This window comes from Sciurus carolinensis, chromosome 15 (genome assembly GCF_902686445.1).
Source record: "Sciurus carolinensis chromosome 15, mSciCar1.2, whole genome shotgun sequence".
NCBI lineage: Eukaryota > Metazoa > Chordata > Mammalia > Rodentia > Sciuridae > Sciurus > Sciurus carolinensis.
Window position 1 is genome coordinate 76,660,754 of NC_062227.1, and position 26,917 is coordinate 76,687,670.

Consider the following 26,917-nt stretch of genomic DNA (forward strand, 5'->3'; position numbering starts at 1 on the left):
GAGATGGGAAATATTTAGAGTCATAAGAATATTGAGAAGAACCCAAAATCCAAGCAGAGACAATGTAAATAACTAACAAGAGAATAAGAAAGTGAGGTGAAGGGAGTACTGATCCAAAGAGCAGCCCTAAATCAGAATCAGCGATTGGAAGATGAAGATGAGTGTGTGTCTGTTAGGTGCCAACTCAGTCTTGAGGATGCATGGGAATTTTAAGACATGAACCTGAATTCAAGGGAGTTATTATTTCAGGAGAACATAGGATAACGTGATAAGTGAATTTTGTTTTATGAAAGAAGGCAAGGCTAGCCATGAAGAACAGGAAAATAAAGCCTACAGAAGCTACCATTTTGAGAAGGACATGCTTAAGTAAATACTCAAAGAAACAGAATAAATCGGTGGTATGGAAATGCAAGAGAAGAGCATTCCACACAAGAGGATCAGCTGAGGCACAGACACTGAGGAGTCCTGAGCCCTTCCAGTTGATCCACGCTTGCCCATAGATAACTGATAATAGACCATTACCATAGGTTAATTCTCTGTCTTGTTATTTCATACAAATTGAATAATGGAGTTTGCTTTCTGTTACTCTAGCTGTTTTACTCTATTTTTTTTTTATTTATTTTTTTACGTTTACATAGGGTAATGATGTTTCTTTTTTTTCCCTTCCCCCCCACCCCTCCCACCCTTTTCCCTTTATACAGTCCTTCTTTCCTTCATTCTTACCGCTCTCCTTAGCCTAACTCTAAACCTAACCCTAAACCTAATGCTAACCCCTCCCACCCCCATTATATGTCCTCATCCGCTTATCAGCGAGATCATTCGTCCTTTAGTTTTTTGAGATTGGCTTATCTCACTTAGCATGATATTCTCCAATTTCAACCATTTGCCTACAAATGCCATAATTTTATCATTCTTCATTGCGGAGTAATATTCCATTGTATAAATATGCCACAGTTTCTTTATCCATTCATCAACTGAAGGGCATCTAGGTTGGTTCCACAATCTGGCTATGGTGAATTGAGCAGCAATGAACATTGATGTGGCTGTATCTCTGTAGTATGCTGATTTTAAGTCCTTTGGGTATAGACCAAGGAGTGGGATAGCTGGGTCAAATGGTGGTTCCATTCCAAGCTTTCTGAGGAATCTCCACACTGCTTTCCAGAGTGGCTGCACTAATTTGCAACCCCACCAGCAATGTATGAGTGTTCCTTTTTCACCACATCCTCGCCAACACCTATTGTTGCTTGTGTTCTTAATAATCGCCATTCTAATTGGGGTGAGATGAAATCTTAGGGTAGTTTTGATTTGCATTTCTCTTATTACTAGGGATGTTGAACATTTTTTCATATATCTGTTGATTACTTGTACATCTTCTTCTGTGAAGTGTCTGTTCATTTCCTTAGCCCATTTGTTGATTGGATTATTTGTATTCTTCGTGTAGAGTTTTTTGAGTTCTTTATAGATTCTGGAAATTAGTGCTCTATCTGAGGTATGGTTGGCAAAAATATTCTCCCACTCTGTAGGCTCTCTCTTCACATTTCTGATAGTTTCCTTTGCTGAGAGAAAGCTTTTTAGTTTGAATCTATCCCAGTTGTTGATTCTTGCTTTTATTTCTTGTGCTATGGGAGTCTTACTCTAAATAATGTAGTTGTGACTTTTTTAAGTTGTTCAGTTCTTTTTTGACGTTGAATGATATTTAATTGAAAACATGAACTGCTAATTATCTTTTCTCAAGTTAAAGGATATACAGAGAAAACATAAAGCTGTAATAAATAATAGACTGCTTATGCAAGTATTGTATGAAACTGAATAGAAACATAAACACTGAGAGGACATAAAGTTTTCATGACTTATACACAGTGGCCCAACTGCTGGGTCATAAGGTGGTGGGCATGTGGTTAATTTTATTGCAGAATGTCAGCTGGTTTTCGAAAGGAGTAGAGGCATGATTTTTATACTTTTGCTGACAGCTTATGAGTCTAATTAGCTCCTCATCCTTGCCAACACTTAATGCTGTCAGGCTTTTATATGTATGCATTTTAATTTAATAAACGTGAGTTTCAGAGCAGTCTTAGAACTGAATTCACAGTAGAACTGAATTCACAGTAGAATTGAATGAAATTTTCACAACTTCCCTGTCTGCAAACACACACCCTCCACATCCTGAGCCACAGTGGTATACTGACAACAATCAATCAACCTGTCTTGAGACATTTTTGTCTGCCAAAGTTTGAACTGTGCATTAAAGTTCACTATTGTTACACATTGTACAAGTTTCGACAGAGGTTTAAAAACATGTGTCCAGCTTTATCCAAGAGTTTCACTGCTCTGGAAAATCCTCTGAGCTTTGCTTCTCGTATCTCCCTCCATCCAAATCCTTGGCAACCTCTGCTCTTTTTCTGGTGTCTGTAGTTTTGTCCTTCGGAAAGAGTCATGTGGTTGGAGTCATGCAGTAGATGGACTTCTCCAGATGGACTTCTTTCACTTAGTAACATGCATTGTCTGTTCCTTGTATTTCATAGCTCAATGACCCCTTTCTTTTTATAATGAACACTCCACTCTATGGGTGTGCTAAGTTCACTTATTCATTCAGTTTTGAAGAACACCATGGATGTCTCCAAATTTGAGGAATCATGAATAAAGGCGCTGTAAACATCAGCAGCATACTGCATGGACATAAAGTTTTAGTTCCTTTGGTATAGAGCAACGTGTGCTAATCGTGTAGTAAGAGTATGCTCCCTTTCCTAAGAAACTGACAAATCAGCCTCCGAAGGCGTTGTGCTATTTTGCACTCCCAGGATCAGTGAGAGTTCCTGCTGTCCCATGTCCTTTCTGGTAGGTGATGTGTCAGTGTTTGGATGTGGGCCATACTCATAAATGTGTAATGATACCTCATTGTCATTTTAATTTCAACTCCCTAATAAGACTAGGCTGGATCAGCATTTCATATAGTTACTTGTGCTTGCCATCTGTGTATCTACAGTGGGGACGTGTCTATTCAAGTTCATTTGGGTCATTCATTGTCTTCTGGTTGAGCTAAGGTTCTCCGCATGTTCTGTGTAACAGTCTTCACTAGAGGTTTTTACACAGATATTCTCCCAGTCTGTGGCTTGCCATATTGTTTTCTCAACATTCTTCCACAGAGTAGTTTTAAATTTTAACAAGATCAGTAGTATCACCTAATACTTTCATGGAGCATACTCTGTGTTGTATTCAAAAAGACATCACCATACCAAAGGTATCTAGGCTTCTGCATTAACTTATAGAAATTTTATAGTTGTGTAATTTATATTTAGGTCAGTGATCTTATTTGAGCTGATTGTTTTTAAAAAGGGCAAGGTCTGTGGCTAGATTTACTTTTTCCTTGGGAATAGCCAGTTGCTCCTGCACCATTGTTGAAAGGACTATCTTTGATCTATCATATTGCTTCTGCTTCTTTAAAACACACACACACACACACACACACACACACACACACACACACACACACCTGACCATATGCACGAGCATCAATTTGGGAGTCTCCATTCTGTTTTACGTTCAGTAGTGATATTGTACGTTGCCAATATCACACTGTTTTGAATACTGTGGCTTCATAGGAAGTTTTGAACTTGGGTGATTTCAGTCCTCCAGTCTGGCTCTTTCATAGTAAAATGATTATTCTGGGTCTTTTTTATGTCTATACAAACATCGGAAGCATTTCCTCAATATTCACAAAAGTGTACAATGGCATTTGACAGGGTTGCATTACCTGCAAATCAAGTTGAGAATAACTGATTTATTGACAGTTTTGAGTCTTCCCACTCACAAGCATGGAATGCCTTTGTTTATGTATTCATTATTTGATATAATTCATCAGAATTGAATAGTTTCCTCAGAGATAGCTTATATATACTTTTATAAAGCTAAGTGTCTCAATTTTTTAGGTGTTAATGACAGTATGTTTTTAGTTTAAATTTCACTTGTTCATTGCTGGGAATATAGAAAAGCAATGTACTTTTTGAGTATTATTTATATAAATGCTGCAACTTTTCTATAACTGTTTAGGAGTTTCAAGAGTTTCTCTTTTGATGATTCTTTTGTATTTTCTCCATAGACATTTATCATCTGAGAACAAAGACAGTTTATTTATTTCCAGTTTGCGTATCATTTACCTTCTCTTTTCTTATTGCATTAGCTAGGACTTCTACTGTAATGTTGAAAAGCATTGCTAAAAGAAACATCTTTGTCTTATTACTGATCTTTCAAGAAAATTCTGGATTATTCATCAAGTGTAACATTAGCTGTAGAATTTTTAGGTATTCTTTTTCAAATAGAGATTGTTCTCTCTCTTCCTAGTTCACTTTTTTCAGGAATGAATGTTAGATTTTGTCTAAAACTTTTCTGCATGTATTTGTATGAATAAGCCCTAAACAAGTCTTTCATATGTGAGATAGGTCCCATTTGTTCATCATACAGAATTCTACGCTACTGGATTCAATATGCTAATGTTTTGTTGGTGAATTCTGCATTTCTGTCCATAAGATAAATTAATCTGTAGTTTTCTTTAATGACTTTAGTTTTAGTAGTAAAATATTATGGCTTTTTAGAATGAATTGGGAACTAGCCCTTTTGTTGCTTCTGGTAAGTGTAGAGAATTGATAAAAATTTTTCCTTAAGTGTGTGGTAAAATTCACTGATGAACTTTCTGAACTTGGTATTCTCTGTTTTGGAAAATTATTCATTTTATTCCTTTAAAAGATATCGGCCAATTTATTTAATTTATTTCTTCTTCTTGTGTGAGTTTTAGAGGCAATTGGTCAATTTCATCTAGAGTGGTGAATTTGGGGACTTAGAGTGATTCAGAATATTCTTTTCTTATCCCTTTCATGTCCATGGGACTGCTACTGGGTTTCCTTCTTTCATTTGTGATATTAGTAATCTGTGTTCTCTCTCTCTCTCTCTCTCCTCTCTCTCTCTCATAGTCTTGCTAGAGGCTTACCAATTTTATATATTTTTTAGAAAACTAGCTTTCAGTTTTGTTCATTTTGACTGTTAAGTTCTTGTTTTGTTTTCTTGATTTCTCATCTACTATTTTATTATTTCTTTTTTGCTTTCTTTGAATTTAATTTGCTCTATTTTTATTGGTTTTAATTTTCACTTGGCATGAAGAAATATTTTCTTGTGATTTTAATCTTTTCTTGATAACTAATGATGTTTGATCCTCCTATAATGAGACTGTTGATCATTGTATATCCTTATTTGCAATGTCTACTTATGCCTTGTTGTCACTCAGTAGGAGTTTGCTTGTCTTTATGTTATTGATTTGGGGATCATTTACAGCCTAGATGCTGTTATATGATATTCATGGTGAATATTTTCTTAGAATTTTTAAGTGGCTATTTATTTTCCTTTTAGTGTGCACTGATGTGTGAAGATAATAAATTTTGAGTAACTCCAATTTGTCATTTTCTTCCTTTATGACCATTTTTGTGATAACTAAATAAGTATTTTCCTGTCTAAAAATCACAGGATCATATATTTTCTGTTTCCTAGAGATGTAATACTTGAGATTTCAATATAGGTTTCTTATCTATATTTAATTTTTGTAAACAATGTGAAGTTATGCTAGAGGTTTCCTTTTTCTATATCCCCTTCTAGTCTAGCAAAAGCAGTTTCCTGTTGCTTCTACTCCTGTTTGAAGGCTAACTAGCTGTGTATCCTTGGGGGAGATTCCATAAAACTCCACCTTTCCACTTCTTGGTCCCTATTGCTGAGACATGAGCAGTGTCATCTTCTATCCCTGAGCATGATCACTCTCTGAACCCTGAGCTGCCACGTAGAAGTCCTGCAACTTTCTGGACTAGAACATGTGGTCCCACCTGCCATTCCTGACCAGGCACTAGGCCTGTGACTGGAACCTTTTGGTGTTGGCAAATACGACAACAAGCAACTTACCATCCTGCATCTTTCTGGTGACTACATTGTCAGGCAGGAGAAATTCTCACTTATTCCCTGGACAAACCACTAGACCACCTAGTAGTGACATGGAATGGAATATTTTTGTTGATATCTTGTAAACCAATAATATTCAAGAGGTGATGTGTAATGAAGCCATAGTTAACTGAAATGAAATTTGATGCCTGGAATTTGGGTGCTGGTCTGAGAAATATGCCTGTAGCTTTTGGATTGAGGAATAGACAGGGAAAGACTCCCAGGTGACTGTTTTAAGGAGGTGCTATCAAAAGCTAGAGTGAGAGCCACCTCCTACGCACCGAAGGGACAGTGAGCAAGACTTCACACTGCATAATGTGGGGAATAGAAAGAACACTCACTGTATTCATAGGTCTGGCCGGGGAGAACCTGGAAAGTACCAGGTGACTTCCATTGACTGCTTAGAACAAGGTAAAACCAAAGAAGGCTACAGATGTGACGAGCTGCCAAGAGAAGCTCCCACCTCTGAAGCTGTGGGTGCTGTCATTGAGATGGCTCATCCTCAAGGGCCCCTAAATCCATACTTCTATCAGTAAAGGTGTTCTGCATAGAGAATCATTCTAAGGAGCGACTTTACAGAATTGATATAAAAGACAAGTTGAAAATGTATTTATTCTCCATATTGTTTATGTCACAGCTTCAGGATTGCTAGTGAAATCCAACCCTACAGTGCATACTCTGTAGGTTGTGTTAGCAAATGAACACTAAAATTCAGCTTTTTTGTTACAGACATTTTAATTAGCAACAGTGGAAAATTACAGGTGATAACTGTACTCTGTAGGGATCTGATATTGCTGACTAAATGAAAAGCACTCAAGATCATTATTATTCAAGGAAAAAAATCCACAAAAATTAACACACAGAGGTCCAGTTTCTCCATCTCTGTGTTAACAATATTCTAATCAGCAATTTTATCTCTCTTTTAACCTTTTCTATTTTTAAAGGCTTTTCAATTTTCAGAAAACTTGCAGGTATAAGACACATAACTGCTTTGTAAGTTTCATTATCACTTGCTGATGCAATAACTCTTATCTCTGAAGAACTCTGGTATATTTTCTAAGGGCAATATTGTATACAAAAAATCAACTCTTTATTTAATTAATATCAATTTAATATTACCATTTGTCACCTGGAACCCAAATTTGTTTCACACATCTATCCCAAAATATCATTTTTAGGTTCAGGATATAATCTAGGGTTTGTGTGATAATTCTTCATGACTTAAGTCATAATACCAGGAAAGTAATGGTGGACTCTGCTCTCCGCATGCTATCAGGAGGCACTTGCTAACGGCCTATCCCCAGAGGCTAGGATTTGTCTTTTGCCTTGGATGGAGTCTGTCAGATATTTCCACTGTAAAGGATGTATTAACTATATGCTTAAAATCATGAAATCATTCTGTACCTAATCAAACTTTCACTAGCCAATTTCAGTATTGTTGATGATTCTTGTTCAATTCTTGAGTCCTAGGATGTTTGTTAAATAGTGATTTTTTAACCTGATCATTATTTCATATTTATTGGTGTGCTCTCTACTATAAAGTAGACTTTCCTTTATTTAGCATTTATTTACTAATTCATTTCCCTTTGTCACTATAGACTTGTAGAGTCCCTGTCTTTACAAATGATTTAGAATCCATTGGTACAGTTTCCTTTTCTATCTCCATGTTCAAAGTGTCCCAGACATGGCCCTGGAAATTTCCACAAGCACAGATGGAGGTGTAACCCACACGCAGTGCAAAACCGCAAAACCGCAAGGCATCAACATCTCCTCTCAAGTCGCACCCTCCAGGGCCCTCCTGCCTTGCTGATTTTCGTATCTATTACTCCTTCCTCAGTGAGAAAAGCAGAAGTCTGGTTCTCCAAGATTTTACTTAAGTCTCCTTCTCTGAATCCAACTCAGCCTCCAGCTGCGGGGGTCGGGATTGCTCAGAGGAAGCGACAGGTAAAGCAGCCACTGAATCTTGGGAGAGGGAGAATCTGAAATGTGGTCCTGAAGGTTTGGAAGTGCTGATACACTACTCCCCTGCCCTGTTCTTGAAACCCACAGTATGCCCAGTGCAGTACCTAGCTCCACAGGTGACAAGTGACAGGCTTTGTCCCTCCTGGGTTGTTTCCTTTCTGTGCATTGAGGAATACAGACTGAAAGCCCACCTGAGGTCTTGTTTGGCTCTAAGAAGATGAAATTGAAAACCTGGTCTTAATTGCAACTACCCCAGGATATAGAAGTGAAATAAAATGCCATAGGATGTCTGTTAATTAGGTAAATATTTTATATTCAACAATGGTGTCTCTAACTTTACTGATTTTCTCCCTGAGTTGAGAAGCAGGAGACATTTTAACTGAAGGTAAGATTTAAATTTAATTTTAAATTCAAACTGTACTAGTCTGGGTTTCGATCACATGAAACTATGTTTTCTTCTGCGATATCATTAAGGGGAGATTTAAAAGAAAAGAAAGAAAACTGGGAAAGAAGTAGTCTTGGCTTTGGGGGCTCTTGAGTCAGTGAGCACTGTGTTCCTGATGTGTGACTGTCTCCTCCATGTGATTAGCTGAGTGTCCCTGCACAAAACAGAGACCATAGTCCATGATATGAATTCGACCTTGCAAAGCAGTGCCATACCTAACAACTCAGGACACCTGTCCCAAGTCCTTCCTAATCCCATATGCTCATATATATATGATAGAAGCTGTATCTGACTATAAATAATTTGGAGTTAGTTTACCAAATCTGAAATGTCAGCATTAAAGGAGTGTTTAGCTGAGTGATCAAAAAACTGAAGATCTCCCTTACATAACATTTCAAGTTTGTGTACAAAGTTTACAGAATAAATGCAATTAATCTTTTAACATAATAAGCCCTGCTCCAGCAAGAAGTGCAACTGTGTTGATATCAGAGAAGTAAGGGACATTGAAAGTCCAGTGACAGGAATGTGCAAAGTAAACCCTGCTAAGGACATCTAGGAATATCAAGTTAGTGGAAGTAAGTTTCTTTCCACTCCCTTATACCCATCTGCTAACAACCAAGTCTTTCTCCTTGCCAACCACAAGGGTACCTGTATCCTTTTTATTAACATTTTTCAGATGTTGATAGATCTTTATTCACTTATTTATATGTGGTGCTGAGAATCGAACCCAGCACCTCACTCGTGCTAGGCAAGCCCTCTACCACTGAGCTACAGCTCCACCCCACGTGTATTCTCTTCATTCATTGCCACCACATATGCTCAGGCAATTTAGAAAATAGGTCCCTGGGGACCTCCACCCTTGTACTCTGACGTTTGAATAGAGCCGTTGGCCTGTGCTGGCATCCATGGGTACAACATCTGATTGCAACGGTGTTGGTGGGCACACGGCAGCTCTGTGCTGCTAACTGGAGCACAAATCCTGCTGCTGCCAGGGAGGTAAATCCTGGGAAATAAGAGAGGTTGCAGGAAAGGTCCCTCCCAGCCTTTATAACACCGTAGGCACGCAGGCACTTAGACTCCGGCCGACACAACATGCTCTTACAGGAAGCATCGGCATGGCCTGTTTTTAAAGTAAACAAGTCCTGTGTTCGTGAGATGGGTCAGACTTACCCCAAAGGATGGAACTATCTCTATTGAAAAAAGAGTATGCATTCTGTGATTTTCCTGATTATATCAAATCTAGAACTATAAACTAGTCTACCTTTCCTGGTTTGCTGAATTTAAAAAAAATTAACTTACAGCAGTGCAAACTAAAATAACCCTGCCATATTTCAAAGAATATCCATGGTGTAATCTAATTGTATATATATATATATATATATATATATATATATTTTTTTTTTTTTTTTTAAGCAGAAGAAATGTGATTTTTTCTTGTTTGTTTGGTACCAGGGATTGAATCCAGGGGCACTGAACCAGTGAGCTATATCCCCAGCCCATTTTTATATTTTATTTAGAGACAGAATCTCTCTGAGTTGTGCAGGGCCTCTCTAAGTTGCTGAGGCCGGCTTTGAACTTGAAATCCTCCTGCCTCAGCCTCCCAAGCCTCTGGGATTGCAGGCATGTTCCACAAATGTGATTTTTGCCATTGTGTTTTCACTGTTACTGTGCTTGCTTTGCATCTATATTACACATTGCATGTTTATTGATCACCTAGGAGATGCTAATCGATATATAGAAAAATCTAAATATTTTATATGAAGTTTCTTCCTTTATATGGTGTAAATTTCAAGTTCTAAAATCAAATGATATTAACTTGATGCTTGAATGATTAATTGCAAATTTAATATTCTCAAAGAGCAGAATACAATTTTTATAAACTTTCTGATGACTCACTACATACACAGAAAAGTGAAAAAAATCTACTTAAGTTCCTTAAGTAAAGTAAAGTATTAGAGGAAGAACTGAACTCACACTTTCAACAGGAGAAAAGCTGCCAAAATACAAATTGAAACTGTTTCTTGAGCCCCTCAGAAGGCTGATGTCTCATGACATGTTAGTAGCCCACATTCTGGGTAAAGACAGGAACCTGGAAGGAACGCAAGGCTTTGGTCCCTTGGGCAGATGCTTACAGACGTCCATTGTTTAAGTTGAAGTTTGTACTTTGTAACCCGTGTTGAAGTCCTAGCCCAGCGCCTCAGAAGTTGGACCTGTTGGGCCACAGTAACCACAGACATTGTTAGGTAAGAGGGGTCACACTGGAGCAGGGTGGTCCTCCAAGTACCACATGGCTAATGCCCTTGTTATTTAAAACAAGAATTTGGACACACATGTGCACACAAAGGAGAGCAGCATGTGAAGACTACGCTGCCCGCTGGCCAGTTGACAGGTTTCCAGTCAACACCAGGAGCTTGGACCGAGGGCAGAGCAGATCCTGCTCAAAACTCCAGAAGAACCAACTGTTCCAGGACTTTGACGTCAGACTTTCTCTACAGAACTGTGGGACAAGGCATCTCGGCAGCTAGTCGCCCAGTGACTAACCCAGTCTCGCAGTTCACCCTCGTCAGGTCTGAACGTGCCAGCACACTGTGGCCCTCCTGAACGAGGCACGAGAGAAGAGGCTGCAGAGAGAAGCCCAGGCCTCCGTTGCCCTTTGCTGCTCTGTTGTTCTCCCATGCGAGGACAGAGTACTTCCTTCCTTTAGCCTTCTGTGTTCTGCCATGTGAAGACGCCACCAAGGAAGATGTCACTGAGGGAGCAGGCCCTCCCTGGACGCAAAGTCACACAGCATAGTGAGGCTCGAGGGCACCTGATAAGAAGCTGGGTTCTCCAGCAAGGTGCTGTATGCTGAGTGTGGCCCTGTGAGAGCGCGAAAGCCCCGGAGCCACGGCCTGAAGGGGGCCCCATATCCGGAAGACCTTCCCCCTGAATGTGAAGAGGACAACGTCAAGGGGAAAAGCGCTCTCCGAGTGCTCTCTCGCAGAGTGGTTTATAAAGGCACTCTGAAAGAAGAGACTGCAAGGGGCTAGAGAAGAAAGGACTCCAGAAAAGGGCTCCAGACATGAAAGGGCTCTGGAGGAGAGCATTCCAGAAAGGCACTGGAGAGCAGGGCAGTCTAGAAGGCCCTCTGGACGAGGGCAGTTAGAAAGGGGCTCTGGAGCAGGATGCACCAGAGAGCTGCTCTGGAGGCAGGTTCTAGACAATGTCTGCCTTCCCAGCCATCCCACCAAGGTTGGGAGAGCTCGAAGAGACAGGCTCTCTTTGGAGAGCAGCCCACAGGCTAAGGAGGTAAAAGGAGGCCAAACAGGGAACAAGAATGAAGACAAGTTACCTGGAAAAACAGGCAACGATGAGTCATTGAAAGACTGACATTCAGCCCTGGTGGCAGACTAGGAAGAACTTTAGGATCCACAAACTTTATTCCTAGCAGAACTTCTGATTAGATTAATGCAAGTCCCGCACAGTAAAAATCTACCTAAGAAGCTGTGTTTGTTTCAATCACAAAATGTATTTACTTCAATACCTGCTAGCCTTTGAAATGTTTCTGGCTTTCTTCCAAAAATTATGCAGCACACCAAAAGGCAGAACCCACTGAAGAGATAAAGCACCCCTCAGCACCAGGCCCCAATAGGACCAAGATGTTAGAACTGTCAAGTAGGAAACTTTTAGCAGCTATGGTTAAAATGTTGAAAGGCCTCACATAAAGGTAGTAATCAAAAAAGATCAGAAAAGTAATTTCATCAGGGACAAAGAAACTTTAATAAAGCATCAAACAGAAATGCTAGAAATTAAAAAAAGAAAAACTGAGCAAAAGAGATGAAGTACGCCTTTGAGGTGTCCATTAATCAATTTGGCAACCAAAGAAACATCCATGGAATTTGAAAGCAAGTCAATACTTATTTTCTAAATTGAAATTTAAAAAAGGAAGAAGAAGAAGAAGGAAGAATTCAGGTAGAGAAATTTAAGAAATGCCGGACAAGTTGTCTCTCGTATGCACAATCAGATGACAGAAGAAGAGAGGGAAAGAGGCAGAAAACATTTGAAGAAATCATAGTCTAGAGTTTTCAAAGTTATAACACAAATGCACCACGTATCCCGGGAGCCCAGAGGGAGACGTGCTTGTGCTGATGAGCATAGGCTAGTCGCACACTGCTCAGGCTGCTCGTCCGTGACCTCGCAGGACACCCATCTGGCAGATACCACACAGCCAAGCGACTGAGTAGCTAAACTTCACCAGGATGACATGATAGGTATGTACCCCTGACCCGATTGTTGGGAAGGGCACTTTCCTTCTGCAGTATTCATCACCAAACCCCATAACTCCAGTGTGACCACTGGAAAACACCAGCCAAACCCAGACTGATAGGCAACTTAAAATGTCACCAACTACTACTTCCTGAAAGCACCAAGATCAATCAAGTTCATAGAAGATGAGGAAATACCAAGAAACTGTTCCATACTGGAAGAGGCTGAGAAGACCAGCAGAGACCCGCCATAATGTGGGTTTCAGGACTGGATCCTGAGACAGAGAAAGGCCTTCAGTAGAAGCACAAGAGAAATATGAATAAATCTTATTTTATTGTATTACACTGATGCTAATTTCTTAATTTTGGTAAGTGCACCTGCCTGTGTGAGATGTTACACACAGAGAAGCTAGGTGAAGAGTCAAGGAGGCTCACTGAACTATCTTTGCAACTTCTGTATAAAATTGTTTCCCATCAAAAAACTTGAATTTATAAAATCTCAAATGATAAAAAAGCATTCATTTTAAGAGAACATGCATTTTCTATTCATTGTTTTAAAAATGGTTTTATTTCTATTGAGGAGAGTGAATTAAACCATTCCATAAGAAATCTTGAAAAGACCAAAGTTTATTAGCCAACATTGAATGGGAGAATCTTGGTATTGGGCATGAAAGGAAACAATGGTTTGATACATACCGTAGAGGGCAAGGTAGACAAGGTAGAATAAAATTGTCATAGTACAGCTACACCAGAAGAAGTAAGCTAGCCTTGTGTTGGGGAATGAGAAGAAATTGAATAAATACTAATGTACATAGCTAATATATTGGTATTTTGGTCAAAATATTGACATTCTTCCTCTATACAAATTTCTTAAATTCTGCACAATCAAACCACAAACTCTCCTGCTCGGAATTTTCTAAGCCATAGTAAGAGATTATTTTACTCTGATAACAAATTAAAAAAAAAAAAAAAAACTTAGTGGATTTTTTTCTTATAAAACCAGCCAATTCTTCCCTCTCATGTATCACTCTCCCTTCTGGAATTTAATGTGCAATGTTGAGAGAACAGAGATAAAAATGTCATTTAAATCTTTAAGAATTTGATTGGCATCAAGCTATCTTCCTTCTTCATGGAAGAAGAGAATCTCAGGCTTTTTCTTTATAGTTAAAATGAGTAATTTTTCTCTCAAATTTTTTAAAAATCACACTTTTCACAGATTTTCCAGTAACTCCTAATGGATCCAGTGTCTAGTTTTGCTGTTAAATATCACATAATGGTTATGTGTTCCCTCTAAATCACTCTTAAAAATTCTTCTAGTAACTCTTTAAATAGATTGTACTGACATATTTATCAACAAATATTCTTCCTCATAAAAATGCTCTCCAAATTAAAAGTATGACCACCTTTGAAACTTGGTAAGGAAATAGTTGGCCTCTGTGTAATTGTTCTGTTTTCCTTAGGGTTTCCTTAAGGCCTTCTCCTAATTGGGTTCTCCCAAAGATGCTGAATGTGCAGCACTCAAAAATGAAGTGCATATGAACAAAGAATTAAAACAAAACAAAAAAAACCAAATCCCTGAGTATGAAATCTCTCTTGACACCTAATAATCAATACACTTCAACTTTCAGACTATTTGGTAGCAATCTAGTGGTCTCCATGAAGATAGCTCCATGTCGTAGCTGAGGTTGCAGCTAAGGCTACAAACAGGATTGTCAGGTTAGGAGACACACTCAAAGCCTCAGGTGAAGACTGACCTGTTCATTATGTAAGTGTACAAGTTCTGCATCCCCCATGCATGCCTGCCAGGTACCAAATCCTGACTTCCGCCTGAGCATCCTAAGTAAGCTGGTTAACTCACAGTGGTTTTCAGAGATCTTACCAGTGAAACTGAAATCTTCACTCTTATACACATATAAATATCACATTTAATTTTTATACTTTGCTGCAGAATTTAATAAACAGCTCTTCTACCCTCTCTCCATTATTCAATTTCTTCGCCCTTTTCTTTACTCTCTCCCTGACTTTAGAAAAAATAAGTCACAGAAAGGGAAAATTATTAAGAAGGATGTCCAATGAAACTAGATATCCGTAGGAAAAGAAAGAAGAAATATTTCACACTAGTTAGAAAACAAAAAGTGGCAGAGCCATTTGCTATGGCATAGTAAATGTAAAGAGGATTCTCCCATTTAATAAATGCATTTTAGAAGCTATGCTTTCAATTTTTCTTTCCTGCAACAATAGTACATTCCAGATCACTAAAAGCAAATTTCTTTTTTTTTGGAATAATAATTAATATTTATGTGCACATATTTTTAATTTTTACAGACTGCATTTTGATTCATTGCACACAAATGGGATACATCTTTCATTTCTATGGTTGTGCCCGATGTAGATTCACACCATTCGTGTAATCATACCTGTACCTAGGGTAATGATGTCTGTCTCATTGCACCATTTTTCATACCTCCTCCTCTCATTTCCTGCTACTGTAAAGTTCCTCCATTCTTCTCTCACCCCCACTGCCCCATTATATATCATCATCCACTTAAAATTAGCATAATACAGTAACATAATCACATCAATGTTCATAGCAGCTCAATTCACAATAGCTTGATTGTGGAACCAACCTAGATGCCCTTCAACAGATGAATGGATAAAGAGACTGCGGTATCTACACACAATGGAATATTACTCAGTCATCAGGAAGAATAATATCATGGCTTTTGCAGATAAATGGATGGAATTGGAGAATATCATGCTAAGTGAAATAAGCCAATCCCAAAATCCAAAGGCTGAAAGCAAGTTTCTTAATTTTTATTTGCCAGGTGCTCTTTCGCCAGTTAAGAGCTAACACATTCACATACAGCCTTATGCTAATTTCTCTATTTAAATTGTTGGAGCATTTTTCAAACTTCTTCTTTGCTTTACCAATTTTTTTTTTTTTTTTTTTGGTACATGGAAACGAAACCAGGGGTGATGTGCTCCTGGCCTACATCTCCAGTCTTTCATTTTTTATTTTCTGATTTTGAGACAGGATCTTGCTAAATTCTCCAGACTGTCCTCCAACTTGCACTCCTCCTGCCTCAACCTCCCACGTAACTGGGATGACAGGATTGTGACACCACGCTTGGGATCCTCCGGTTTTTCAGACTCCAAACTCTCTGTTGGAAGCATCTTCAGCGACCAAGCTAATTATCTAAACAGGTGAAATCAAGGAGGGCCCAAGAAAATACCTCGCGGCCTGTTCCCCCAGCTCCAGTCCCTCTGGGATGGAAGCATGCACATTTTCTCATTGTGCTCCAACAGCCGAAACGGAAATCAGTGTTTCCCCTTTTCTCACCAAAAACTTATACTTCCCAAGTAAAAATTTGATTCTCTTTGTTTGAACTCACTTGGAATGCAGTACTTCTCTTGAGAGGTACCACAGAAGTTAAAAAGATAAGACTATAAGTTCGGATAAACTTTGGACTTTGTAAATAGCTTGCCACTATTAAATGGAAATTCACAGAAAGTCAAGCCTATGTTTTAAGTCTTCTCATCATCAAACAGGGACAGAGCACCCAATTTACAAGATTCTTACACCTGTAATCCAGTACAACTTCACACATGATGAGCAACGGCTGGCATGTTTTCAAATTTACTATTATATGAATATTGTTTTATACTAAAAGTTTGTTAAAATCGTTTTTACATTTATACTTTTAAACTTACAATATCATTTGTATTACATATTATTATACCAAAGAAGTCTATCAACTTTCACTATCAAGATTGTTTCTTGGTTGGTCAACCTCAAGCCCACCTGCATGTGATGGGATTCTGCTCATAAATATGTGCAGGCAGCTACAGAGCAGAAAGGTGCACCCAGCCAGGTCACAAGACTCCACACGTAGACTTTTTCTCACAGGCTCTTGAGTCTCAGGATAAATAAATCTGTCCCTCAATGAAGAAACAAAGAGGATAGAAAGCAGAATAGAAAAGAGAACAGAAGGTGCACTCAGCCTTCTTCCAGGTTCGACTTTGAATTGACCGAGTTCTGTATAAATTCCTCTAAGACCGAATGAAATCAACGTGGATGGAGACTCCCCCACGTCCACTTTCCACCACTGTGTTGCAGTAGATGCTTTGAGGACAGGTAAGGTTTGGATGGATTCAATCAGGATTTCAAAGGTCTTTGACGCTTACTCCCTCAGGCAATTCAAAATGAAGACCAGAGTCCTACCCTGTACTTCCAAGTGCTTCCAGTGGAACCAGTTCAGGACCATTTTTCACCACATATGTAAATTGCATCAGTGAGATGCTCCCATGTTAGCACCATGAGATCGTGTGAATCTGTTCAATTCCCTGTCCCTGAAGCCAAGGAGGAAGGAGATCAGATCACTGGGCACTCACCATCTTCCAGGTCTAACGTCATCAGGAAGGAGTTGGAAGGAGACACATGCCTGACTCTTAGAACCGAGCTGAAGTCTGAAGGGGTAACTTCCTCATTTGCCCTAACATACTGGTCTGCACACGCAATGCCTGTAAGTGGACCCGTGTAGTGCAGTGTTGGGGCTGGACATAGAAAGAGACCTCAGAACTGCGCGTGGTGAGCCTCGGCACCTGGTGAGCAATGCGAGTCATGGCCTATCAGAGGGTTACACCTCGGGTCGGTGCCTCTCCTGGCCCTGGTCACTGCCTCCCTATGAACAAGTCGCTCTTCATAATCTGGTTTTGTAGTTAAGTAGGCGAAGTGTCCTCAGCTTCCCTAGTGTCATCGTCAGTCCTTGCCTTTCTCCCAAGGACAGTGCCACTCTCAAAGAAGACCAGCAACACTCTTACCGAGGGCTTAGGCAGATGATAAATAGGAAAGATGATCATATGAATTGATAAGTCAAGATCACTCAAGGCTTTTTGTAGAATTAGTGAATGTGTTTATTTCAGTCTGTTTCTCAGACTTAGCAACAATAGATATTCCAAAGAGTGATGGACTAAATCACATTCCCTTAATTATTAACAGAGGGAGGCAGGAGGGAGGTGAAATCCTCTGTCCCAGCTCATGTAGTTGTTAGATTTTTACCTCAGAAACACATAGGTTGTAGTAGGTTCACTATGGTATAGATAGTGATTTTATTTTCAAGAAATTTGATAAAAGTAACCTAACAATAATTGTTTCTCTTATTCATTTGTAAATGCCCCTTGGTTTTGGCCGAGTTCCACTGTGACTGAGTAATACTTACATTCTCAATTCGTGATGCTCTTGAAACTTAGTTTTTCTACCATCCAGAGTCATTGAAAGCTGGTCTGAGATACTAAAAGATAAAATGGTATTATATTTTAAAACGCCTCACATCCTGTGTTCATGATGTGTAAACGATGTTAAAACACTCGAGAGGAGTTGAGTATATTCCCTTTGTAAAGGTGACAGAGAGATAAAGCACTCTTCAAACTAATACCATTACTTTGTTAATGTAAAGCCAGACTTGCATCAAAAATTCATTTTCAGTATTCAGAAGCTTGAGAAAAATAGTAAAGATGAAAATAAAATCATCAGGCTTCACGGACAGTGTAGAATGCAGGTGGGCAGGGAGGATGCCACTCTTCACTCTGTGGCGTCTCTTCTAGTTACTTCCCTGCACGGTCATGGCAGAAGCTGTGTTGATCAGCGCGGTCACACCTGAGCTTGTGTAGGACGGCAGAGAGCTCCTGCCAACACTGGCGTGCATGTGCATCCAGGCCCGGATCCTTACACTCTGCTGTGTTGGGCGGGACCCTGGGGACACAATCAAGGGTTTGCACAAGACAGTTGCATCCCAGGTGCTTTGGAGTAGACCCCTAAAGTTGCTATCCCCACCACTCCTGTGGCCACCCCTGTGGAGGGAGTAGCCTTTTCCCTTTTAGAAAAAAAATAATCATGCTTCTAAAAACATTCTGTCAGTCCTACCACCAGCTTATTTGATTTTTCAAAGCACATACATATGCGCTAATTATTGACATAGAAATCTCATGATACTAGGGTCTTTTCAGAAATAGTTTTGTTTACAGAATCTTCTTTATTTTGAAACATTCCAGTTTTATTTTTTTGTTTCCCCATCCAGAAAATCTGAAGTTATAAAGAATTTGCTGATAAAGAAACAGTCTACAAATCAGGTATGTTTTCTTTCACCACAATCTACCATTTGAAATAAATCAAGGAATCTTACTGTGAGAAATAGTCAATCAACATTAACAGAAGTGAGATAACTGTGCCATGTTTCATGTTGCTCCGTATTTTGTCACCTTAGTTCCTTTGGACAATAAATTATTGGTGATTCACTCATTTTTTCATCACAATGAAGAATAATGCAAAATTTACTTCGGTAGAGTATCAAACTTTTAACTACAAATGACCTGGGCGGAACTCTTCTTATAAATTGCACCTACAGTATGAAAAGAATCTTAGTGTTGATTTTGGAATAATAATTCAGAACATGAAATATTGTTTGAAAACCTGAGTGAATTTCCTCCCCCCAAAATACAAGCCCTGTTTGCTCCAAATGACAATAAGTTTCATTGCCTGCTTCCACCGATACTGAATAAGGATGAAATAATGGTTTTGATTTGCCTTCTCTTGCTCCTGACGCCGACAGCTCTATGTGTGATATGAGTTAGTGACTGCTTTCAGTGTTTTGTGGTGAGTTATTAGCACATATGCACATTAGTTCTATATTAGCATATTTCTAAGAGAATGTAAAAGGAGTAAGCCTCTCATTATGAGACTTGAAGGATTGTTCTGCAAATTGTGTGACCCAGAATATTAAACAGAGCAATGAAAATACTAATATAAAATATTCTCAAGTGGTGATAAATACAAAAGGAAGCATCTAGGCTTGTGTTTTATTGCCACCAATGTGTTAGGTAAGTTTGTCATTGGGAAAATTAGATATCACTCACCATATTTCTTCAGGTTTGGATTATTTTTAAATTAGTTTAATATCAAAGTCTTACATCTATCATTATGTATTTATATTCAAAAAATACATTTGACACCTTGTCTTATTCCATTATTAATTACTTGATTCTGGAGAGCATTTTAAAATCAGTCTCCTTATTTAGGTAACAATGGGGAGTGATCGACTTTCCTTAGCTTGCCTGTGTTCAACCCTGTGTCTTTCACCAGCATAAGGTACTTTCCCCATCCCCACATGGCTATGATCTGAACATTTTGAAAAACTGCAGAATGTAAGCTAGTGTTGTTTATACTTATTTCTGAACTAGTCAGTGAGGAGATATGGGTCGAATAGCTACTTTGTGATAGTGATTGTTTTAGTCAGTTTTTATTGTGGCTGCTAACTAACTACCTGGCAAAGATGATTTAAATAAGGGAAAGTGTATTTGGGACTCATGGTTTCAGAGGTCTCAGTCCACAGATGGTCAATTCCATTGCTTTAGGCCCAAGATGAGGGAGGACATCATTACGGAAGCCTGTGGTGGAGGAGTGGCTCAGGATTGGGCACCAGGAAGCAGAGAGAGAACATTTCACTCAACAGGAACAAAATATATATCCCAAAGTCATGTCACCAATGACCCACTTCCTCCAGCCACACCCTACCTGCCTGCAGTTACCTCTCAGTTAATCCCTATCAGGGATTAATTCAATGACTAGGTTAAGGCTCTCACCACCCAATCACTTCACCTCCAACCCTCCTTGCATTGTCTCACACATGAGCTCTGCGGGGACAGCTCACATCTAACCCATAAGAGTGGTACATCAATAAATAGTACAAAGACCCCACCCTTGTATCTTTCTTACATTTTAGCCAAAATATGAGATAATAGTCCATAACTGTAACATAAATATAAATCATACATTTTGCTAGAAGTGAGTAATGTTGTATGAAAAAGAAAAAGTAGAGGAGGGAAAGAAGGATTGGAACTGTGTGCTGGGCTGGTCACAATGTTAAATAGAACCCAGAGGGAAGTTCTTGTTGAGAAGAAGTTAGTTGAACAAATACTAAAATGTACATTTTTGATGGGTCAATAAGTTACATTGAAATTATCAGAAGAAGATTTAATTTTAACTTATATACTTTCATATTATGTTGTGGTAGAAGGAATTTAGATAAAATTGGAATATCAACTTAAATTTCTATCAGGTAAGACATAGGTAATTTTTTTCACTTGGAAAATACATTTTAAATTTTTAAACAGTGTTATAATAATATGAAATAAATGCACACATATTATGTTCACAGCTTCACAAAATGTTTTTCACTCAGGAGGTAACCCCACCAGACATCAGCATTCCTTGGAAGAGCTTCAGTTCCTACACTATCCTTTTTTCTTTCAAGTCAAATCTTCTAAGAACTTAAGATGACCCTTTTCCTCTTTGTCAGCTGGTCCTAAGGGAACACATTCTATGTCCATCCTGATGACCTGGTGCATGTGACAGAGTCCAGCATGTGTTGGGTGACACATGCTACATGATTGCTTGTCAGCCTGATTTTAACAGGGTTTGGTATCAGTCCAAAAATTTTCGTTAGTGTTTTCTTCTTCTTCTTTGTTTTCTTTTAATGGAACCGCTTCAACCCAGAAGTTAGGAAGGTTGACCTTGTAATGTTCCTACTTGGTCTTACCTGCAGCTCCATTTGACATCATTTCTAATCACAGACATCTCTGTAGCTTCTATCTGTCTGGACATGTGTCCCTTGTGGCTGAGCTGATGTCCTACTTCAGTTAGTATTTGTCTAGACTTTTTACTTCTGATATCCTTTCAAAAGTAACAAACTTTTCTATTACTTTCTAAATGGATTAAGACACATTAAAAGTGGAAATGTTTCTCCATTGCTGGAATTGGTCTACCAAGAATGAAACTTTCTTAATAGTCAGAAATAAAAAGTCCTTTATTCTGTGAGAGTGACTGTATGCACTGAACTCCTGAACTGTGGATATCTTTGTGAATGAAACAGGTCCCTTGAATTCTGCAAAGTTTTTCTCCCACTCTCTATTTTTCAAAATCCCCTACGCATTTGGTACTTCTTAATTTCTGGCTCTTATTTGTTTCATTCCATTGATCCAATCGACCAATAAGAAGTTTGGGTTTTTTGTTTTGTTTTGTTTTAGGAATCTCACAATTGGAGGACTCTCATAAAAGTAGTCTCTCCCTTATACACTATTTTCTGCCACCTTCATTCAACATCACAAAATCCAGTTTGATATTATCACCCAGTACCTATGAGTATCTGTTGTTAGGTCCCAAGCTTCTTTAATATTTAATTCATTTTTGTCTATACTTCATTGGTATGTTGATCATGAAGAAAGTTCGGGATTGAATCTAGGTGGGACAAAGATGGTCTTTCAAGGAATTTAGTATAACTGAATGAAGGAAGGGATATATCTCATTTCTGAAGGTGTACTAAAAGATTTAATGCTGATGAAATATCAGTTCTTCTCAAATAAATATATACATTTGGTACAATGCAAAAACAAAACAACAACAACACAAAATAAAGAAACAGGATCCTTTTTTTGGGAGTAGAGATTTATAAGATAATTACAAAATCCATATGGGAAGAATCTAGAATATCCAATACAATTGAAACATTAAAAATAAACTAGGTTGAACGGTTCAAGTGATTTTATCTCAGGACTACAAACAGTAGCAATTATCAGGATCATGTGGTATTGGATTAAAATTTGTTAATAGATTAATGAAGCAAAATAGTGTTTCTGAACACGAATACACAGATTATCAACAATTTGTTTCAAAGGAATTTAGTGACTAAAAATAGCATATTAATTAAGTGTTGCTGAAAAAACTACACATTCATATGCATAAAATACATTTGATCCATGCATAGTACCTATATAAATTTACTTATAAAAGATTGTAAACTGAAGTGCAAAATCAATACAATGTTTTAAAAAGAAAATCTACAACCTTCAGTTAGACAAATATGTCTTAGATATAACACTGAAAGTATGGTTATTCGTGTAAAATAGATAGAAAATGTGATACCATCAAAACTAAAAACTTCTGCTCTTCAGAAAATACAGAGATTAGAAGAAAAATGTGCAAGACTTATCTGTGGTAAAAGACTTGACCCCTTCATATTCTGGAAAATAAATAATGAGAAAGAATCCAATTATTAACCAGGCAAGAGATGTGAACAGGTAGGTACCAAATACATAAGAATGACAAATAAGCAATATGTCTCAACAACATTAATAAATAGGTAATGAAATTAAAACTGCAGTGAGACATCACTAACTCTCCTTTAGAACAGGTAGAATAGAAAAGACCACCCTAAACATTGGCAAGGATATGGAGCAAATTCATGGGCCATTAGTGAGAATGCAAAGAAAAACAACTTTTGCCTGAGTATTCTTATATTCCTCACTAAAACCTTCACTTCTGATTTGACAGCTTTTTGAAGGATTCATATGAACTGACTTTTCCAATACATTCTACTTAATTTTCACAGAAACAATAATCTTCATGCATTTATAGTTAATAAGATTATAAAATATTCAATTCAATTTTAAGAAACCAATAACAAAGTCAGCTGACTGCAGCTAAATCTCACAAAAGCAGGTGACTCACCTGATCGGCTCCAGGATAGGTATGTATACTAGAAAGGTCTCTGAGTGTCCTGAAGAGCCAGGCCTTCTGGGGACATCAGTGAGCATGTTTTACATGTAAGCCAAAGACAAATCCTCAGGAAATCTGAATAGAATTTAATTTAGAAGTGTCCCATTATCATCTCTTTAAATATTGGCCTAACACTAGCATTAAAGAATTAACTGAATGCTTATGATGCAACACTTGCTTCTGTCTCTCATTAATCACTTTCACCTTTTGATTTTTATCCTGAAAACTAATTCATCACAGTGATCCTGTGCTCAGAGAAAATGCCAGGTTGTCTTTGACTCACAAGCATTTCTTGGTTATAATTTGTAGCACATATTCGGTCAATGAAGGAAGCATTCTGTATTATCACACTTAGAATTGGAAGCAAGGGCAGTAGGACTTTCCGTTTTTAACATGATATCCAAATCCTATAGAAGAATCATGAACATGGAAGTAAGTTTATGAAAGACAAATTGTTTCCTCTGTCACTTCATTCTTAAAGAATATAGCTGGCTTTGCACAAATTAATATTAGATTAATGACATAAGCTCAAGGAGTATGCTGTGTTGACAAGAAGTCAAAAAAGAAAAAGAAAAAGAAAAAAATTACCAATGCATTTGAATTGAGATGCATATTTCAATACTTCCCTATCATTTCCAGTTCTCCAATAAAAAGAGTTGCTAGGGGAACCTGGTGCTAAACAAAGTCTGCCAGATGTCATCATTAAAGTGACCTGGTGTCACCCAGGGGATTCCTCTCTTGGAGGATCTGTTCATTATTTTGTAAACTGTAAAGCTATCATTCCCAGGGTTTCTTATGAGTACTGACATAAAAAGAAACCATCATAATTTGTAAGAGTGTCGGTGAAGAATATTCTCCCCTCCTGGAAACTATGATTCTGAGAGGGAGGAAAGATCACAGTGTGGGTCTCCTCTCATTCCCCCAAGGGCCTGAGAATATATAGGGTTGCTTATCAGCTCCTTTCAAACGAAAAGAAAATATTTTGAAACTAAGTTCAAGTAACCTAGTTCATCATTATGAGCCAGAATTACCTATTGATATATAACAAAAGAAAAGATCCAAGATGTGAAAAAAAAATATTTTGTTATTTCATTACTTGCTTCTGTGACCTGAAATGATCTATGAGAGAAAGGCTAAGTCCACAGAAACCATTAACTGGCTCCTTGTAAAAACTCAAGGCTGCAATGCAGTCCAACAGGGCCCTGAGAACACCTTGGAACCAGGAGAGAGAAGAGTGAGCCCGCCATTACCATCTTCGACCTGGTCTCCTGAAACTTCCAACTGGGACATGGTGAATAAAGGGAAAGCTGGTCAGGACGCTCAGAGAGGGCATTGCTAGGATGCGGACTTCCAACTCACTCAAAGTTCAAGTTGTAAAGCTCCTTTTTCTCTAGATCATTTATTTAATTGTAAGAGTTACATTTTTACTCCGATTTCTTTTTTTAACTAAAAATGGGGATAACAGGATTGTCAGAAAGTAATCTCACTAGGGTTGACACAATGACTCTCAGTTGAGCTAGTAAATTATTAGTAAAAAATAAATGCTATTAGTATCATTAACATCATCACTAAATTTTACTTTAGATTCAGAAGAGGTTATCAAAATACTCCCCTTAAAATTTCAATTGAATAATTTTTAAAATGTTAAAATTGTTTAAGCAATAAAACTATCATATTAGCCGAAGCAATTTAGCTTTGCTGTGGCAAAGTACTGAAGTTAATGTCAATGCAAATAAAATTGAGTGCTTTCTTGTAAGGAAATAATGTCTCTGTGGAAATGTGAATACAATTATACAGGACAGTACATTAAAATATTCTTTGGATCATCTCTCTTTATTACTTATAATAAAAGATTTTAGTGCAGAAAAGCTTCAGATCATAGAAAAATCACAGGGATGCTGAAGTTATTTCTCCACCACCAGGATACCTGCTTAGCTTTATCGTTGCTTTGTTCTCTAGTTCAGTCACTATTGGCCCAAATACTGAGGAGTGATAGCTCTATGTCTGGTGCTAGAAGGGAATTCCCAGTTTTTCTACTTAGTACTTGAAAAGGGAGACTTTATTAAACATCTCTGGTTTTGACAGGATCGTTGACTGAGAAAACTGCAAATAACTGAGGAATGAGAAAGAATCATCATTCAAAGCAACAATAAGCTATCACGAAATCACTGAAAGCACTAGATGAACAAGATGAGTCAACATGGAGAAACAGCCTAAGGTAAATCACCCCAGCCCAGCCCTCGGCTGGAGAAGGCCTCACGCTCCTGCTTCCTTCTGAAGGATTGGAGGATAGACATGGACGCGTTGAAGTGACGTGGGTTTGTAAACTTCTCTTTAGGGTCTTAAACTTAGGTTAACCCCAGATGTAAGTGAATTTTTCTTTCCAGGAGTGGTGAGGAAACACACTGTTGCTCAGCAAGTCTTGCTTATTGCTTTGACGACAGTCTGCTGTCCACAGCACCGATGAGACCAGGGCTGGCGCAGGTCAGGAGTAGCGCAGGCTGGGAGGGACACAGGGACAGGGTGTCTGGGCCTTTGCTTCATGCGTCTTGTCCCTTAACCTTTATAAGACCCAGTGAGTGAGAGGGAGCTGCAGGCCCTGGGTCCACTCTCTCTGTTCCACGTAAGAAAACACACGACCTCTCATGTAAGGGACATTTTCCAGACTCTTCAATTTTACTCTCTTCTAAGTTCTTGTTTTTATTTCATTTTATCTCATTCTCCCTCAGAAGTATCTCAGATTATGCTCATTTATATTTATTAATTAGTTTACCATAAAATTTTTCCTTCTGATTTTTCTATGTACCAAGTCACAGAAGACAAAATTCTAAATGCTACTATAGCCCTCAATGTTGAAATCTTAGAAGACCAAAATCCCTTAAGAGAAAATTCAAAAAGATCAAAATTCTGATAAACATCCTTCTAGAAAAACAATAAAATAATTCCCTAACAACATTTATTTATATTTAAAAAGGATTTTATTTGAGAAACATGAAATCACAGGCGTCTTACAGGATGCTTGACCCAATACAATTGACATTGATAACATGCATTTTGCAAACATAGACATTCAGGTATACTAAGGACACATGTTTGAAGCAGTTATGGTCAAGTGAACTATATTCATACAAACTCGGCAACTAAGTGAGACCTTGTCTAAAAATAAAAACTCAAAAGGCAGGAGATGCAGATAGAGAGCTGGTGGGTTCAATCCCCAGGACAGGAAAGGAAGGAAAATAAAAGACAAAGAAGTGAGGTTGTGTAAATGCATATTACTGTAGTTGGTAATTGTTCATGAACAGCTCGATAACTATGCCTTATGAAATACCATGAGGAGCAATCTGGATCTTCAGATAAGAGAGAAAACCATGGTAGTTGGGTCCCTGTTACAGATGTAACTGAGACCTCAAGAAGATCTCGAAAGAAATGAGATATAAAGAAATTTTATTTTCAAAAATACAGATAAAAGAGGACTTTTTTTAAATTTTAAATATTTTTTCATTGTAGATGGACACAACCCCTCCATTTTTATGTGGTGCTGAGGATCAAACCCAGCACCCTATACATGCCAGGCAAGTTCTCCACCGCTGAGCCACAACCCCAGCCCAGGACATTTCTTTATTGAGAAAGTTTCAATATATCTTTTAATTGATGTCAATATATCTTTTAATTGACAACAGAATG

The 26,917-nt window shown here is 38.2% G+C and overlaps 1 pseudogene; it reads right to left on the reverse strand.

Moving 5' to 3' along the window:
• LOC124965404 (Na(+)/H(+) exchange regulatory cofactor NHE-RF3-like) overlaps positions 1-24,523 on the reverse strand; it is a 65,656-nt pseudogene extending 41,133 nt beyond the window's left edge.
• Between the last annotated feature and the right edge of the window lie 2,394 nt (positions 24,524-26,917).